This window comes from Neopsephotus bourkii, unplaced genomic scaffold (genome assembly GCF_033783945.1).
Source record: "Neopsephotus bourkii isolate Nb327-2 ecotype Australia unplaced genomic scaffold, CSIRO-AGI_Nbou_v1 NB_991, whole genome shotgun sequence".
NCBI classification, from domain to species: Eukaryota; Metazoa; Chordata; class Aves; order Psittaciformes; family Psittacidae; genus Neopsephotus; species Neopsephotus bourkii.
The window spans coordinates 837,679-856,283 of record NW_026901483.1 but is presented as its reverse complement, the minus strand read 5'-3'; the positions used below and the strand labels follow the sequence as shown (position 1 = coordinate 856,283).

Sequence of the window (18,605 nt, the reverse complement as noted above, 5' to 3'; positions counted from 1 at the left end):
CTAGAAAAATAACACAAATATCTGTTGAATATAAATGCAAAGAAAATTATGTGAGAAATGACAAGAAATGATCAGAGGCATGGAACACCTCTGAACAATACAGGGTAAGAATCAGAAAGTCACATTGAGAAGGATTGTGAGAAAACATTCTTTAAGTCAGTGTTTTGTTCTGCTCCAGTTTCCTTGGACAGATTGAAATAGATGCAGAGATTGTTAATGTTATGGCAAGAGTAATTCTGTCGAGATCTGTGTCATTACAGTAGGCATTACACTTAGACATATTGACTTGAGCAAGTGCTGCCAATACTGAGAGAAACTTCGTACTGTCAGATGTATTAGCCATTAGATTCCTCCAGTCTCAATAGTCAGTGAACCAACAGGAGGGCTACTATTAACTGGTCAAAGAGAATGATCTTGAAATAAGTGAGCATGAACTGATACTTGTTCAGTTAAATAGAAGGATAAACAAAACCAGGTTACTAGGATTTCTAATTCCAAAAGAGCAGACTCAGAAATTGCAGAAACTGATTAGTGGAGTCAACAACATTTAGGTGCCAAGGAGCTTAATGGGAAGGAGCATTTGAATCGGAAGTCAAGGCTTCAAAGTCTGTCTGAACTGCAATACAAACAAGGAAGCAGCAATTTACAGAAAGTGGCAACACCTCTTCAGTATTTACTTAAAAAAAAACACCAAATGATCTAGAGAGTAGTAGACATCAAAAAGTTAAGATAGAATTCATTTTCAGAGAGAGCCTTTTCTTGATGGTAGGCCAAAGTATGACTTACAAAGGACATTCTGGATAGTGGATATTAGCCATAAAAATAAAAAGCACAAGAAAAGACATTAGTACTTAATTTGACAAAGCAGACATAGATTATTCACGAAGAAGATATTCCAAATGCATTGCAAGAATCAGTTATGTTTTGAGCCTAAGTTCAATGAGAATAATGAGGTTATCCAGGTTAATACCAGGTTTGAGAGATGCATGCCTTTCTGGCCTCAGAGCCGCCTGTTAAGTCTCTACTGTCCTGTAAACCTATAGCTTTGACAGTCACAAAAATAAACTCCTTGCTAGTCAAAACAAATTCAGACATTTTTACAGATAACTTTTACAGTAAAAGAACAACTGTTGGAGAGATTTGTGATGTGCTTTGTACATTCTGATGATTGGATGAAGGTTTTGTCTTTACTACTCTAATTTTTTTGTTTTTATAATTCAAACACACACAGTTTAACAAGTCTTGCTTTTACAGGGTCTTATTTCTTAAATATGAACAGTTTGGGGTTGGGTTTTTTTTTCTCTCTCTGTTCTCTCTGCTTTAGGCATAAGTATAAAGCTTGATGGATTTTGAAGTTACCATGCTAGAAATAAGGCAGGTCAGCCATAAATACTGTATTGTAATGTAAGATATGAATTCATAACCTACTTACTCTGTCTTTACAACATGTAATGAGGAATATACATTTTGGCGTACATATCTTAGTCGTAAGTGAGCTTTTAGCATCTATTTTAGGATCTTTCAACAGTTGTGGATTTTCCCTTATGTAGCCAGCTGGTTTTTGGGGTACATTTTCACCAGATTTACAGTCAATTCAGTAAAGTTGTCAGGATCAGCAATTCTGAAACAGCTATCATAGATATAATGGAAATTGCTGAAGCATCTCATATATCAGGTATAAAAGGAATCTTTCATAATTTGGAATTTTAATATTTTAAAAGAGTATATTAGATCACACATTATTTAAAGTACTTGAATTTATTACATTCATGCATTTTCTTCCTGCTATTGAGTTTCCAAATAGTATAGCTTCTGCTTGTGAACTGTATTTGGTTCACCAGAGTGCAGAGCTCACCAGAAGGCTTTATTAATTTCAAAGAAACATCACTATTTCTGTTTAAAGACAGAAAACAGCAGTGATTGCTTGCAGAAACTGTCATTTGGTTAAATTAAAATAAATAAATAAATAAAAATGTCTCCAGCAAGAGAAGAGAGGACAATGATCTCACAATTTAGATTGGCACATAACTATTCTTTTCTGGTTTCTGGCACAGATGAACTTTCTGACCTTACTTAATGAAGATGCTCATTAGCATATTCAGGCAGTACTTCTTGTGTCTTAACCTGTGATGATTTTCCACATAATTAATATGGTCCAAGCTATTTGGAAGCTACTATTTATCATTGAAAAATAACAGTTTTGAAGTACAAGGGGCACCTGTAACCCTGTTTTCCACAGTGGAAATGATGATTGAACTAGTTTCTGATACTAAAATTTTGTAACAATGTATTAACTCCTTAGAGGCTTGGTTTGCTTGAGGCTGTATTACCTATATGCAGACCTCTTCGCTCCACAGAAGTCTCATAGTCTTTTAAAAGCTGGAGACCCTTTCTTGACCTCTTCCATGGTCTCAAGTTTTCCAGGCTCCACATAACTTCAGAGACATTCTGCCTTGCTTGTTTGCTATCCCATTGATCAAGAATAAATAAAAAAATGTAACTTTGTCTTTTTGGTCCATAAATGGAATTTTGAAGAAATTTGAATATTCTTATGTTTGAATTTCTCATTTAGAATTGGCTTCTATTTTTAAAGATATTTCTGCTAGCACTTATGATAATACTGTTACTGAAGATGAACATGTGACTTTAAGAAATGTCCTAATGATGCTGATAAGAATTAGAAGTTAATATTTTAATTCATGTTATGCAATAATATGTTACATTAATTTAAGATGAGATTAAAAGGAAAATTCTGTTTCAATTGTAAATGGTGTTTAAAGTAGTTTATACATAGAAATAAAAGGTATTATTAAGGTATGCATTCCGAGTGGGAAACCACTGGCTAGACCTCAGCTAACTATTCTGCTAAATCAGTACCATTTAAATGAACTATTCATTGCATTGGCAAAATAATCTGAAAATTAATAAAGTCCTTGGAATCTGGGGAGATGTTCTGTGATGATGAGGTAAAGACAGAGAACTTCTATCTATATTAGCTGTACTCTTTTTCTCTACTATTTCCTATTATTGTTCATGCTGTATTTGGAAAGAATGTTCTGTAGATCCATTGAAGAAGCAAGGCAATACACACGTTTTAATCCAGCTGCAACCATTTTTCTGGGTATGATGAAAGCAAAATCTAAGTAAATGTTCATCTATGGGCAAATCTGGCATAGATCCTAACTTCTCCTTAGTCCTCACCCAAGCCAGCAGCCCACAAATGCACCTTACTCCTTGACAGAGAGTGCTGAGGTACATCATCTCCTGCTGCTATTTTAGTCACTGTGACTGCACCTTGCTTTCTTGGCTATGCCATTATTATGGGTGCCCACACAGTTGCACAGGATTTGATCCAAAATTAGATCCCTAATTAGGTATGTATGTTTCCAGACAAGTGAATACTTCTCTTAGACTATTGATTGAGCTATTCTTCTGTAACAGGTTTATTAACGCTTATTTTTCTTCTCAGATTTCTTAGTAAGTCCACATAACATTGAAGAAGAATGTACTTAATGGAGTCTGCAGTGTAACAGTCACGTATGCTTAGGAAGTTTTCTATCTCTCTGCCCTCTTCTAACAAGAAAACCTTTAATATTTCATTAATACTTGAAAGAATACCAGACTGGGGGGGGGGGGGGATATCAAGGTTTTACAGTGTCTGTGGCTATTATTAATGAAATTATTATTTATTACTTTAGGAGAGAATAAAAAGGTACAGAACTGTAGTTTTTAAATTGCTAAATAAATGGGATTATTCTGTCCACTGGGGCAGCAGCTAAATACCCTGGGACAGTAGTATTGGTACTATTCTGACTGTAGGTTTTGTCTTAATGGTAGTAGTGAATGCTTTATGGGTTGCAATGCAGTTTTCCTCTGCATAATAAATCACTCTTCTTTTAGTGCCATCTCTGACCTTTCCTGATTGAAATTGTAACACATCATCATAAAATAATGTCAATGTGATAGAGAATCATCTTTCCCATGAAGAGTGATTCTACATACGGATCCTTAAAGAGCTAGCTGTCTCTGATCATAATGACTCCCAGTTACGAAATGGTGACACTAACCTGACAAACTGTCTTGAAAAAACAGCAAAACACTGCCCTAGAATAAATACGTGCTTTCAGGAGTTTTGCTTCTGGAAGTTTCTCAGAATACAAAGGAGGTGAGCACACACACTTACGAGTGTTCTCAAAGGTAAACCCAGGAGCTTCTCTTCAAAGAGATTCTGTTGTCATTGATGTTAGTCAGTATGACTATTGAAATGAGTTCTTTCTTTAAAGATACTGGTGTTTTTCAGATCGAACTGCTTTGAAAGCTCCCCACTGCTATACTTGCATCACTTCTTTTATGTAACAGAATGTATTCTGGACAAAATGCTTGATTTCCTTTTTCCCTCCTGACTCTCTGGAAAATTATTAGATTTTCATATAATTTTTATCCACTTTGAACAGGCAGTAGGTATATGAAGAAGTTCTTGGGATTGGATTTCTTGCTGTCAGATAATTTATTCTGTTCTTCATGTACTCCTTTGGTGTATGATTTTTTTACAAGGTACTGACTCTGTAGTTGTTCTATTTATTACGAATTCCAGATAATAAATTAGTTCTCTTTGAAGAAGAAAGTCAAATTAGTACATATCTGTATTTGGATTCTACAAACTTGTACTGTAGTATTGCCATTTGCTCTTCCATTCCTATGTGTATACATAGATATCTTTAAAAATATATGGCATGGAAAGAGAAAGAGAATACGAATCTCTGGGAAGGTACATGCACCCAAACAAAGCTGTATTTTCTTATGCAGAAATAAGTTTCTTCAACATCTAATTAAAACAATAATATTTTTACCTTCCTTCCATGTGTGTTTCTTTATTAGTAATTTCTGTCATTTAAAACAGGCAGCTGATTCTCTTTGCAACTTGACAGAACTCTCTATTGCTCTATACATATATATAGATGATCCACATAAAATATCTGTGACTTAAAGAACTTGTATCTATGAGTTAGGAAAAGAAGCACAGCGAAATTTTTCCTTTCCTTTTTCTCTGCTCTTATGTCATGCTTGCACTTAACCTATACCTGTTTAATCCCACTTTAGTCATAATTGCATGCTCTCTTCTCCATTCACTTGGCATCATTCAGTTTTTGTGTGATCTTCATATTTTGCAGTATTGGAAAGTAATCTTAGAAAAGTTTCATATGTTTCTTTTACTTGCATTATGACACAAGAATAAAAAGTATCACCAAGGAAACGGTAGACTTCAGAGACAATTTATTCTTTTAAGTCAGACCAAAGTTTAATTTAGATGAAAATCCTGGAAGACATATTTCCTCACAAAGCCAGTAATGTTCTTCTCATTACCTGGTAATGATAGTCTAATTCTATCAAAAGGAATTTTTAATAATATAGCTGCATGTCTGAAACTTAACAATTTAGAATGAAGATGACACTATCCAAAAGCTTAAGAAAACACATTAACTGAAGCTATAATAAATCACCAACAAAGAACATTGTCATTTTCACAGCTAATATTTCACTCTTCTAGCCTCATCTCAATATAGCTTTTACATTTTTAGGTAGTGGCAAATAAGTAATCAGAATGTCCATGCCCACAGAAAGGGCAGAAGATGTCACAGAAGTTTGCTTTAACTCCTAGCATTCTGGTTTTCTTTGTATCTGTCAAGTATTCTGCTTTTCTGTGTAGCTTTACCATATTGAAGTCAGCATTATTAAGAATGTAACAAGAAGAGCTAATTCCTGGAGATGGTGCGTGGTCCTTCATGCAACATTTGTATATTGTCCGTCACAGTGCATCTCACATGTCACTGCAGTTGCTCGGTGAGTTCTGATTAAACTATGTATATGTAATCAGAGTTCACCTCCCACTGCAGAGTAGTCATCAGTGGCAACAATTTAAAAGAGCTTTTTTTACTCTGCGTTTATGTTTAGGTGATGTACTGAGTGAGGGCAGAGGTAGCTGACTATCTTACAGGTTTTGCTGTGTTGTCTTGCCAAGTATGAAGATGTCAAAAGTCAGATGTAATAGAAATGTATGGTACCGCAGTGATGAAATCTGATTAATCTGTACAGTAAGCACTGTTCAACATCTTTTATGCAAGCAAAGGGGGGTGCAAACCTGCTGTATAATAGCATCAATAAAAAGAACAGAGTACATCACTGTAGTGCTACATACAGCACTGTAACCTTTCTATCGAGTAGAATATGAAAGCCCCACTGTATTTATAAATACAGACTTTCAAAACATGCTAAAAGGGGTATGCTCCTTTTTTTGTTCATTGAAATGTGGGAATACTCAAAAGCGGAACCTAAAAGATAGTCTTGTGAATTCATTTGCTACTCAGACATGACTCGATTTCAAAATGTTTGGCTTGTATTTCAGGTTATTAATTTATATTTTTAACTGCATCCACAAAGTACAAAATTCCAGCCTGACTTATAAAAAAATTTCACTCTTCTGTAAGTGCTGAACCACACTTGGAAAACCACGGAAATCTATTAAACCTTTCATCTTCAGAACGTTAAAGTAGTATTTGGCTTTTAACATTTTCTCCTTTATTATTTCTTCTCCTTTCTTAAAAGCAGAATATGGCAAGGAAGTTCCTTTCTTATAAGCTTTTTGATTCTTCTTCCATACACTGAGTTAATATAAAAAAGACTGAAAGTTAACATTTCATTTTACATTCTTATAATAGAGAAAATAAATTTTGTGATTTATTTTATGGGCCCTTAATAGTGCTACACATACTGGCTGCAGCTCAGAGTCAGAGCCGATTTTCCTTTAGAATCACAGAAATGTAACCTTACAATTTAACCTATTATAAGCAGATTCTAGCAATATTTGTTTTAAAGCCTGGGTTTTCATGTTAACTTCATGCAGTACCTTGCCAGCAAAACAAAATGTAATTTAATTAATTTAATTAATAAACTCCTGCCAAGGCATTTGACTTTTTTTGATGAGTTATTCGGACCATGTTAGTCTGAACTTTGTTTACCATTGATGTAGTCTTTATTCATCCTCTGCGTGATTTAAATAAGACACAGACATGTTTGTGTTTGTACAAAGCGTCTGCATCCTCTTGTAAGTGGAGTACTCAGACTATGAAGAATGTCTGTCCCTTCACTTCAAAATTGATCAATAATAATAGCAACAAAGAAGGAAGGATCTATTTAATAATGATAGCACTTCATGGTAAGTATTTTGTAGATTTGTAGGTTTTAGTGATAGTGATAGCTCTTATATTAATGTCTCAAGAAGTCTTGATCACAGGATAATTCTTTCATAAAGCATTAACTGTGTATCTCTGAAAGGTTGCAACCTAAACATCTCCTGAAGCCTGTAAATTTAAGACCTGCAGGACTGATGCTGCAATTCTTTCCCTTTGTAAACTCTTATTTTCCATATGTTTAGAGATTATGACTGAAACTGTGCTCCTGTAATTATGTATAAAATACCATGGATGAATGGCAGGTTTCCAAGTTGTTTATGAGAGCAGTGTTTAGGGGAAGATGTAAAAAGAAAATGATCCAGTGGACTGATGGTTGCATGTAGCTTATGCATAAACTTCCAAAAGGTGAAATTTTAAAACCAATACGGCATGGTGAGACATGACCCATCTGTGTTTTGATTGTAGTGTTACTTCACTGCTGCTTTTCAGACAGTTCACACTGTTCATCCTAATAGTCTATTCTAGGTATCTGCTAGGAACAGTGACTGAATGTCCTGGGTTTAGCAGTAGCAGTCAATTTTTCTCCTTCTTGGTAGCTGGTGCAGCGTTGTGTTTTGACTTTGAGCCTGGGAACAGCGCTGATAACATCAATGTTTTCAGTTGTTGCTCAGTAATGTTTACCCTGACCAAGGACTTTGTGAGGCTCATGCTCTGCCAGGGAGGAGGGGAAGCTAGGAGGAAACAGAGACAGGACACCTGACCCAAACTAGCCAAAGAGGTATTCCATACCACAGCACGTCATGCCCGGGGGGGGGGGGGGGGGGGTGTGTAACTGGGAGTTTCCCAGAAGGACATGGGATCTTCTGGGTCAGACTCGTTTTTTGGCAGGTGGTATTGTATTCTCTTCCCTTGTTATTTTCTCTTATCATTGTTGTCGTTGGTGGTAGTGGTGGTGATTTGTGTTGTCCCTTTGGGAGTGGGGAAGGGGACAGCCCCGGGGGGGGACACGCGGGCCTCGACTGCTTCCAGCCTGGCACCACTCACTGGGAGTGCACGAGCTGTCTGTCTGGGTTTAAACCACGACACTGAAATTTGTCAATTACTGTATTTTGTTCATTCAACAGGAAATTTGTGTGTTGAACTTGGAGTGCAAATCCCAAAGAAATGTGGTTTACATATGTCAGTTGGGTTTGATTTTATATGAGCTGGAGTTCCTGTGAGTTCATTACGCTGTCTTAAATGAGCTCCTAAGAGGAATGTCTTGGTGAAGAAGCTTTTACAGTTACTACACAAGAGATCTGTTTCTTCCAAATGAAAACAAATGCCATGTAGTTTGAGCACTGTTTGTTGACACAAACAGTGCGAAGTCCTGTTGTGTTATGAAACATTCATTCTGGTTGACTTTTAACAAATAATATACAGACTAAAATATCGAGCTATGGAAATAATTCAGTGGATAATCTTGGGTAGCAAGAAATAATTCAGATTATAATAATTCAGTGACCTGGAAAGAAGCTTAGTTCTCAGTCTTACTCTCCTTTCCTTTGCTCAAACACAAGTGATACGAACTTGGAAACTATCACTTTTTTAAAGCTGTAAAAGTGAAATTGGAATTGTGTTAAATTTTTCAGGCAAAACTGGGACTTTTTTTTTTTTGCAATATTATAGATATTTTTGCAACATTATAGATATTTTAGTTGAAATAGTGTTATCTGAGGGGACTGTAGACATGGCAATCATGGGGAAAGCAATCAGCGAGGTTTCCAAACATCCATGATTAGTAGAGGACAAATACATTTTAAAGGACATAAATCTAAAAGGAAGTTGTTGTGAAATGAAAAACTGCCTTAATAGTAATAAGTTTGGAAAATCTACTTTGGATTTGTTATAGTTAAAAACCCTAAGGCCTAACATGAATGTGATACGGAGAAACTTAGCAGCTGCTTTACTAAGGGACTCAAATACAAATCAGTTCAGGAGCATTAATCTGTGCAGAGCTGAGTTTAGTTTCTTTCTGAGGAAAAACTTCTGAATTGCAGGACTTAAACAAGTATGAGTATCTGCTCATTTCACTGTGAATTGCATAAGGTGCTATAATATAAACTGTTTAAGGACCAAAATATCTTCTATAACGTTAAATCGCTGTGGACAGCATTGATCCAGCGCATTCCTATGGGATACAAATGCATTTTTAGAAACATCTTTTCTACTTTCTCCATGATCTGCATAATCCATTCCATTCAGTTTAGCTCATCTTTCTCCAATTAGTCTTGTCAATTAGCTCATATACAGCAATGGGTGTGTTTTTAGTGTGCGTCCCTTGAAAGCAACATAATTCCAGAATGTGGACAGGATTTGTAGAATTCAAAAGTGGGTGGGTTTGTGGTTTTCTTTTAATCATTCATGTGTTTAAAGAATAGTGGGATGATAAGGAGGAAATTCTTTCCTGTAAGGGTGGTGAGGCACTGGAATGGGTTGCCCAGGGAGGTTGTGAATGCTCCATCCCTGGCAGTGTTCAAGGCCAGGTCGGACAAAGCCTTGGGTGACATGGTTTAGTGTGAGGTGTCCCTGCCCGTGGCAGGGGGGTTAGAACTTGATGATCTTAAGGTCCTTTCCAACCCTAACCATTCTATGATTCTATGATTCTATAAACTTAGATATTTCTGTGGTTTAGGCTTTTTCATTTTTATTTGATTACTTTGAATTGCTTGTTGAGCATGGCATTACGGTGCACAAAATAATTCAGAATTATCCACTATGAATCATTTGGAGGTATAGTAATGTTGGAAATGGGAAATTAATGGATAAAATAATATACACTGTACACTTTTGCTTAAGGGTGCAATGACATGAAGAAAGGTTAAGATGGAAGAATCTAAATGAAAATGCATGAGCTCTGCAGCTTCCTGGAGAAGAATGTGAACAGAATACTGAATGCTTTCTTTCTGGAAGGATCATGTGTATTTCTATCCCCACTAAAAATGTGTGTTTTCATTTTAGTGCAACACTTCAGAATTTGGAAGAGCCTTTTTAAAAACAGTGATTTTATTATTATTTTTTTTCTTGATTGAGATTGGAATTGAAATCTTTTGTTCTGACCTTTCAAAATATGTTGCTCTCTACGTTTGCGTTTAGGTTTACTATCTTCCGGAGCAAGAACTGAAATATATCTACCACAAATCCATAGCTGGTTAGCGGTTCTTGTCTTTGTCATATCTCATCAGCAGACTTGGCCTATAGACATGTTTTAGTAATGAATGTAGAAGTTTCATGTGTTCAATTTGTAGAAAAGAAGGGTTTTTTTATTAAAAAAATAACAACATGATAAATGGTTGTAAAAAGAAGTATAAATTTCAGGCAAGATTTGAACTTTTTAAAAAAGGCTGGTTAGGAAGGAATGTCATAGCAGCATACCAGACATTTTTAGAATCATAGAAAACTTTAGGTTGGGATTGGAGACCATCTGGTCCAACCTTCTGTTGAAAGGTTATCCCTGTCAAGCTGAGGCTAGAATATTTTCAGTGAGGGAGATTCCACCAATTCTCTGCAGCTTATTCCAATGTTGGTTTTTTTCTTGTAATGAATTTTTCTTTTTTTCCAGAGCACAGGGAGGCACTGCAGCTGGTTCCATTTTACTTGGATACCTCAAGTACTGATGTGCTGGCTAAAAAATGTTTCCTTCCTTATTTCTCTGAAGGAAGTCCCAGTATTTTTAAGTCAATCAGAAAAGTATACTGCTTGAACTCAAGTTATGTTGGTCATCCCATTGGTCATTGTCGGGGGGGGGGGTGGGAGTGAGAGAGTGGCTGCATGGTTCTGAGTTAACGGTTGTGCTATGACCACGACACTCATCCAAAAAAAGCCCAAACTTTAAAATCAGATTCCCAACAGTAATGACCTTTTACTTTATCATATCCTAAGAGGGACCTCCAGGCCTGCCTTTGGAGACATAAAATTTGCCTCTCTATGAAAAAATCAGCTTATCATTGTAATCATATCTGAAGGCTTTGTTGAAATAACCAATTCATTTCATAATATATGTTATTTATATCATCCCTTTACTTAGACTTGATAATTAATACTGGATGCCATTGGTTTTTTTTCAGTGATTTTAAATGTCCTTTAGTAGTTGGCTAAAGAAAATGAAGATTTATTTATGTATGCTATTTACCCCCCATTGTATGTAACCTTCACACACTAATCAATTCTGGTAGGACTATGGATCCTGAGTCTAACACTCAAAGGTCAAAAGTAACAAAAATTGATCATCTGTTGTATACCTGTATATCAAGATATATAGTCTTTCTTCAACATGCCGCTCATTAACATTTCTAGAATAACATTCATTTAATAGAGTTTTGTCAGCTGAAGTGTGACATCCTACCTTTTTCACCAGAATTATACCAGAATTTAAAAGGTACAGTTGGAAATTGCAGCAAGCCATTTTTACTATGAGAGGAACCTGTTACTTACAGAAAGAGAAATCAACCATTATGTCATTTAGAAGTTTTTACAATTAAAAGTTTTATTCCTAGAGGAGCTGAAAGACAATTAAATGAAATGCTAACAACAAATTAAATGCTTTATAGGTCAGTCATCCCATTAGGTCTCTTTAGGGAAGCTGTTCTCATATAAAGCATGCCATAACCTATTTGCATAATGATTCTATCTTAACTGTGCCTTCTGCTCTTTTATGGTGTGTTGTTTATCCTAGTGCATGGCTGATATAGTAGAATCTCACAAAGAAAGTAAAAGCCACTATTTATGGCAGACAAAACATTGCACCATTCATATACATTATGCAGGACAGTACCCAAACTGCAAATATGATTTAACACACAGAGTCATTATACTCCCCTCATTGCAGTAGCTTAATTGTTTGAATTATAGACAGTGTTAGCATCATTGTTTTTATAAGATTATACACACAAAAGCAGTTCCAGCTAGAGTATGTGGAAGCTTATGAAAGAAAATACGAGGTTTCTAAAGACAGCGCTAATGGTCTGGGCTCATTTGAAAAAGCAGAACCTTTTCCAGAGGGGGGGGGAAAAAGACTTCAGAGAAATCCTAATCTCCAGTGCACACCGGCATGAACAGCCTGTCACATTGGGGGGGGGGAAGAAATTTCATGAGATGAGTCTTGATTTCTGGCTTTGGATTAGAGCCTGGTTATTTACAAAGTTGGCTTTGTCTCTGTGGGCAGAAAGTGAATGGCTAAAATCTTGGCATGCAGTCACAAAGCTATTTCTTTTTTAATTTTGGTTTGTTTGTTTTAACTGTATTGTTTTCAAAAGGTAGGGAAGAAATGGGAATAAGTCTGTTAGCAGCATTTGAACTAACAAATGTTGCCAGACAACACTCTGACATTCCTGAAGTTTATTGTCCTGTAAACCCAATTTAGTCACTCTGGCTTGTGTATAACCTTAGAAAACTAATAAGGATCTAAAAGCACAAGGCGTCTGCTCCACCGTATGAACAGAGCTGCGTAGATCTTAATGCTGACAGTTGCACATGCAAGGTACTGGATGCATCTTTTGCAGGCTGTGTCAGGACTGGCTGCGATAAAGCCATGGGACCAGAGAAGCCCTTAGTGGCACAAACAGCTTCTTTTCTGAAAACTACAGAGTAAATCAATTTCCAGTTAAAACACAAGGGAAGAGCATTCAAGACACTCCTCTTCCAGTGGTAGGTAAACATTAGACATGTTTACTTTATCATCAAGCCATACATCAGTCATAGCAAACTGACTTGAACAAGCTCTGCCAGTGTGACAGGCTGCACTGCAGCAAAACATCCGTTTAGGTGTTCACAGATGTTCTGTTCCTTTAAGTATCTGACTAATTCCTGAAACAGGGCTTCTTTTCTGTTTGGGAACTTGAAGAGAGTGGTTGTCAAAAAGGACAGGTACTCAACAGTGCACAGCAGCTTCAAAAATAGATATTTTAAGAAAACAATAAAAATTTACAAATGGCTTTACCAAGGTGAATACTCTGATGGTTAAGACAAAAGATATTAATTCCTAGTTTCCTACCATTTTAAGTATCACACTGTGCATAGCCTTTCTGCTCTTGTGTTTGTGTAGCAGTGAGATCTAGACTGTCTCAAAGTGTTATCGTTGCAAGAACAGTTTAAAACTATATTCTGGCATATGCTGCGGGCTTTTGTCTCAAGTGTGTTGGGATCAGTTTGTAATACTCAGGTATTGCAGTTTGTAATACTCAGGTATGTAATAATCAGTTTGTAATACTCAGGTGTGCCACTTACTGCAGACCTGCCCAGAGTCTGGACCACTGTTGATCACACGATTAAACTGATCTCACTTGTTTTACTACTGAGGAATCTGGATTTTGCTTTGTAGGGCAGTCTTTTCATGTGCGTGAACCTCTCCTGCTGCTGACATGAAATCTTACCTCTCTTTGCCAGACCTTCTTGAGAGCATGTCATCTACACTACAGCCAAGCATAAGTCAATATCTGTTTCAGTTGGAAAACTTCAGGCCTGGATGCAGAAGTATCAGACACAGCCAATATCTTTGCTGCTGTTGTCCAAAACACAGATCTTAGTGTGTATATATATATTCTGCCTGAGTATCAGAAGGATTTAGACCTTTCTCTGTATAAGATCTCTAGAAGTTGAGAATTACCTTATACCCTTTAATGAATTATTCCCCTACAACTAAATGTGTATTTCTCTGCATGAATATGACAGTAAATATCATGCAAATGAGTTAAGCAATTTCCTCTAGAGACCTGAAATAACTTCCTTGTTACTAAGGAATTTCAAGGAACATCCTCTGGTGGACCTTAGCAAATGAAAAAGATCACTTCTGCTGTTCTGGTGTCTCAGACCTTATTCCTCTCAACCTATATACAGTATTTACCATGCCTCTGCATATTATGCAAATGCTTGCCACAATTTTAATCTTAAAAGAAAATAAGTCACTATTCTATAGAATTAAATATGTGACCAGTGGATGAGGCTAGGGTATATATTTAATGTGAAATGAGTGTTGACTCAATCTCACACTGACAATTAACTACTGTGACTAGATGTGTTTTATATACATCTGTCCTCACATTGTATTTGAGTGCAAGAGGCAGCAAGATTGCTGCTATTTAAACCTGTGCTGGTGATTTCTGTTTCATACTTTGAAGCATGGTACTACATACGTTATTTCAAGAACATTCATCTCAGTGATTTTCCTCCATGGAAAAGAAAGGTTGTGTATAAATTGTTCCTAGCATTATTTTGGGAACAAATATATATCCAGAGGAAATTTCTAGTCATGACTGTAGCTACTCTACAGAGTTCAATTGTCTTCATTTCTCTTCAGGTTAAGTGCATCAAAATAAGGTTTCCATATTTCTTAAGCTCATGTACAGCCAGAACATTTGTAGTGTACCTGAAATAGATCTTGTTGGTTTACAGGGACCTTGCTGCTGTAGTCCAAACTGTTAAGTAATGAGCAGAGTATCTAACTTGCTCTTAAATGTCTCCAGTGATGGAAGGCCCTGTAATCATTCTATCTGTCAGGAATCATGCAGTTTTGTCAAGGATGCTAGACTGTGGCATCTTTCATCATGCCCCTATGCCAGCAAGCCTTAAGCTTATACTGTAAAGTCTGCACATCATGTAAAGTTGTGGAGGAAACTCTCATTAGATTATGAACAGCAAGGGAAGAGTGCTCTTTGGGGTCACTTGCTTCCATGTTATCTAAGGTACGCAGGACAAATGGAAGAGACCATACCAAGTCAAAGTCAGGATTTAGGAAGATACAATAGGAATTAGGAAGTTTTCACTATAGCGGGGAGTGGAACAAGGTAATCTTTAAGATTTCTGTCCAACCCAAACCATTCTCTGATTCTAATTGTTCAGCATAATTTTTTTTTCCATAAATGCATCATCCTTTATGCTACTGAATTTTCACATATTTATTGCACTTCTTTTGATTTTTTTTTCTCCTTGTTTTTTATCAGAGTTCTCATAAAGAAAACAATTGCTTTTTCTACAACATGAAATAAAGGGCAAAGCAGGAAGATGAATTTCCCTACAAAGAACAGGCTGGGGCATATTCTTCTGGATTATGCATCTTCAAAGACCTTCTCTGGAAGTAACGTATAAACAAGACTTCTGCCAGGTTAGTGATCAAAATTCCTACGTACATGAATTTTACCCAACTAGTTTAAAACAAAGGATGCTTGCTGAAGCTCTGTTTTGCCTACATTATGCTGCATATTTTAGACAGTTATTATTATGGAAGGCATATCAGAATTGATATCATCAGTCACTGGCTTTAAAAACGGATTGCCTAGCAATAAATTATTTCCAGGCTATCTTTGTAACGGTACATGACACCAAATACAATCTCTGCTTGCGATATCATTCTAGAAGTATGTCGAAATGCTTGAATTTACTTCATTTGAAGACAGAAATTTGTGTCGACACCTTGAAAGTTTGTAATGTTATGGCTGGTATTACAAAAAGAGCATTCTGCCAGCTTTTGATTCATCATTATTAATGCGTTTGAAGCACCAGGGTAAAAATACCAGGCCAAATGTTCCAGAACCTCAACGTTTTCCTCTGTTGATATCAGCAATGTCTTCCCAGTTTTAACACACTTCATTAATGAACACCCCATGCCAGATGTGCCCCTCTTTAAATGCCTAAAAATAACTCTTAAGTTGCTCCCTAGCAAATGCTAAGCTGACATAAAGATAAGCTTATGGCAATTATTATATTGCTGCCTTTAAGGTTTATGTTGCACTTGCAACTGAACACACAATTTGGGATTTTTACACTGAGAATGGTCTTCAGGCTACTACCTTGGAATATTAGGCAAAAGTTACAATGTAAAGATAGAGGCATATAATTAATTTTGCCTAAGAGTTATACTTAAAGTAGTGAACAGACGGGCAATTTTTAAATCTGAAAATCCTATCACTTGCCAGCTGTAGTATGTCACATATAGCATGTCTGGCTCCAATGCAGAAAAACACAACTTGAAAAGTTAGCAGGAATCGGGAATATCTGCCACTTCTTTCTACTGTTGCAGAAAGAGTAATTGCTGGTTTTACGAAAATAGTACGTAGAATGATGGAGAAGCTGATATTTAGTCTTTATTCAGGGAAGAGAGGGAGAAAATCATTGTGTGGAATTTAATGAAGCTTTACTTAAACTTCCTCCTTGTGCTGGTTTTGGCTGAGACAGAGATAATTTTCTTTGTAGTAGCTGCTGTAGGGCTGTTTGTTGGATTTGTATTTAAAAGTGTTGATCATACAGGGATGTTTTAGTTATTGCTGAGCAGCGCTTGTGCAGAGTCAAGGCCTTTTCTTCTCCTCACACCCCTGCATTGAGGATGCTGGGGGTGCACAGGGAGTTTGGAGAGGACATAGCCGAGACAATTGACTCCAACTGACTCCAGGGATAGGCCATATTATAGGGTGCCAAGCTCAGCATGTAAAGCTGGAAGTGGGGGGGGTTTGGTGTGGGTTCGGGGTGGGAGGGTGTCCATTCAGAATGCTGGCATTCTGTCTTCCTGCATAACTGTTATGTGTGATGAAGCCCTGCTTTTCCAGAGATTGCTGAATGTCTGCCCATGGGAATTGCTGAATGAACTCCTTGTTTTGCTTTGCTTGTGTGCACAGCTCTTGTGTTACCTATTAACCAGTCCTTATCTCAGACCACAAGTTTCCTCACTTCTACAGTTCCAATTCTCATCCATATCCTGCGGGGGGACGACGGGGGGGGGAGGGAGCAAGAGGCTGTGTGGGGCTTAGTTGAAAGAAATGGGGGGGGGTGTCTGAATGTCCAAAGAGGTCTTTTGCAACAGCTTAGATACAGATAAACAGGAGACTCTTATGTTTCTTATGTTTTTCCTGTTTATTCCCAGTATTTCCACAAATCTGGGAAGGAAATTTTAGCACTTGCAGAAAACCTAGCTGTCCTGTCACTAACTTAGACATCTCATGTCCCTTTCTGTGTAGCCAAGGATTTAAGAAATGTACTTCTGAATTTCATCTTGCAACTCTAATATAGATATTGGTAGTGGTTACATCGAGCTACATTTAAAGCTACATCAACCTACATGAAAAGTTTTTCAAGTTACTCATATGTCTTACTGCCCAAATACTGCCCTTACACATGCCTTCTATCTTCGTATTAGTTTCCATAGAAGAGAATGTTGGTTCATTCTCTGAAGAAAATATTACTTTAAGTGCTTGTGATCTTCATTTGTTCTTGTTCAGAATAATTATTTAGGTTTATTGTGACAAAGCATAGTTCGAGATGGTCCGGTCTGTTGGCTCTTTGAAATAAGAGTGAGAAAACTTCAACTGTTATAAAGGAAAAAACCCAAACCCAAAACCCCAAAAAGCTATTTTTCTCCATGTCTTTCATTACGTGAGAAGATGGGAAAAAACATCTGGAGTTATCTCTGAATTCAAAGGTGCAATCCGAGAATTCCTCCACTGGCTCATTACACCTATTAATTGTCTTCATCTGCTGCCCTTTTTCAACTGACTCATACACTGTTTCCTTCTGGACTGCTGGTATTCTCTGCTTCATTAGCTGCTAATGAGTTACGACACAGAACAGCATGTTGTCTTCCTTTATTCTTTCCTAATGTTTACTGAGGTGCTCAGGGCTTTTTTTTTTTTTCCTTTAGGTAGAGAAAGGGCTGGTGTGGGTTGAGAGGGAGAACAACAGATATCATCAGTACAGGTGATATGCAGCTTGGTACTTACAGGTTTAATTGTGCCTATAACAGAAATTTTGGTGAAAATGAAGTTTATCGTTGTTCTTTCAAATCATAAAATCTATTTGCTTCTCTCTTTAATGAATCTTTTTTATTCAGTGCTATAACATATACGGTCTTACAATTAAAGAATGATAATGAAGGTAAATTGAAGTATTAATTTTTAAACCCTATTCTGATGTTGACTAACACTGGGAATGATGATTCACACGTACTCTGTGTGTCTGCTTACAGATGTGACATTTTAGTTATTTATAAAAAAAATATTTTGGAAAGGATTCTCTAAGGGAGTGAAGGTTTTAATGTTTCTTTGGTTTGGGGCTTTTTTTTGTTTGGGTTTGGTTTTGTTTTTCTTTCTTTTCCCAGTTTGATTTTTAAGGCAGGAAAAAAACCCAAGTGTGAAGTGCATACCATCTTCTAGTCTCTCCAAAATGGAAAGGTCGTTAAAGAAACACACACTTTGTAAGTACTGGGACTACTACAGAAAAAGTAACCTACTCCTTCTGTAGTTATGTAGGTAGGTTCTACCAAAATGACTTCTTAACCGGGAGCCATAGTAATTCCACAACAATGACATGAGAGCCATAGTAATTCCACAACAATGACAAAACCAGTAAGTCCCTATGTACTTTGGAAGCACTGACTCTGAAACAGTAATAAAT

The 18,605-nt window shown here is 36.7% G+C and overlaps 1 long non-coding RNA gene across 1 annotated transcript in view; it reads left to right on the top strand.

Annotated features, from left to right (window-relative positions):
• Window positions 1-18,605, top strand: part of LOC133215622 (uncharacterized) — a 216,285-nt gene that overhangs the window by 154,271 nt on the left and 43,409 nt on the right. The window contains exon 2 of the long non-coding RNA XR_009726432.1: window positions 15,167-15,327. This is a non-coding gene — a long non-coding RNA (uncharacterized LOC133215622). The remainder of the gene's footprint in view (window positions 1-15,166; window positions 15,328-18,605) is intronic.